This window comes from Pterocles gutturalis, unplaced genomic scaffold (assembly GCF_000699245.1).
Source record: "Pterocles gutturalis isolate BGI_N339 unplaced genomic scaffold, ASM69924v1 scaffold2284, whole genome shotgun sequence".
Taxonomy (NCBI): Eukaryota; Metazoa; Chordata; class Aves; order Pterocliformes; family Pteroclidae; genus Pterocles; species Pterocles gutturalis.
Window position 1 is genome coordinate 6,919 of NW_010130279.1, and position 954 is coordinate 7,872.

The following is a 954-nucleotide window of genomic DNA, read 5'->3' on the forward strand; positions in this document are numbered from 1 at the left end:
CTGGCGGGCACAGCAGCCCCTGTGTTTGAGCCTCCAATTGCCCTGGCAGAGCAGAAACAGAAGTTGGGGCACACACACAAGCAGAGCAGAAATAAGGCAGAGAGAGAAGAAGTCACTTGGGTCCCAGCGCTCTCATCTCTAGTAAATTCAAAAGCAGGGAGCGTGTATAAGCTGCTCCCAGCAAACCCCCCAAGTTCAGCAAAACCAGGGACGTGGGGAGGTCTGGCAGCTGCAGCCTGCCTGTTCCAGCTGCCAGTGGGGTGAGAGGCTCAAACCCCCCCAAATATCCTCAGGCAGGACAGCAGGACCACAGTGCCAGAAGGGGCAGGAACCTGGAGATTTGGGACCCCATTTCTGAGGGAGGACATCTCCCTGAAGACCAGCAGCAGACAGCAGTCCCACAAGGCTTGTGGCAAGCGTGCAACAGCATCTTAAAAATTTTAACACCCCGAGGCTATCATCTTGCTGTGCTAAACCACACAGAACAACATGCGGGCAACCCTCTGACCCGGGAACGTGCCCGAGGGCAGGATTTGTCCTTGAGAAGGTGCTTGCTTGCTTGCTTGCCCGCCCAGGCTTTTAGGGCAGAGGGCCTTTGGGCTCCAAAGGGAGGGCTGCTCAGGGCTGGCCCCGCTGGGCGATGTTGGGGAGGAAACGGGACCCAGCTCCCACGCTGTGCCGCAGCCCCATCCACAGGCTGAGGACACCCACCACAGCCCACACCCTGGGGACCCACAGCGCAGGGGTGCGCAATTTCGGGGCACCCCAAGAATTTGCAGTGCTGCGACGCACATCGGGGTACCCACGACCCACAGGGACCTGTATGCACTAGGGTGCCCCGGGGACCCCCAGCACCGGGACAGGCAGCACGGGATCACCCTGGGGACCCGCAGCACCGGGTGCCTGGGGACCCCAAGCCCAGCGGGGTGCAGCACCGGGGCACCTCCGGTTTAA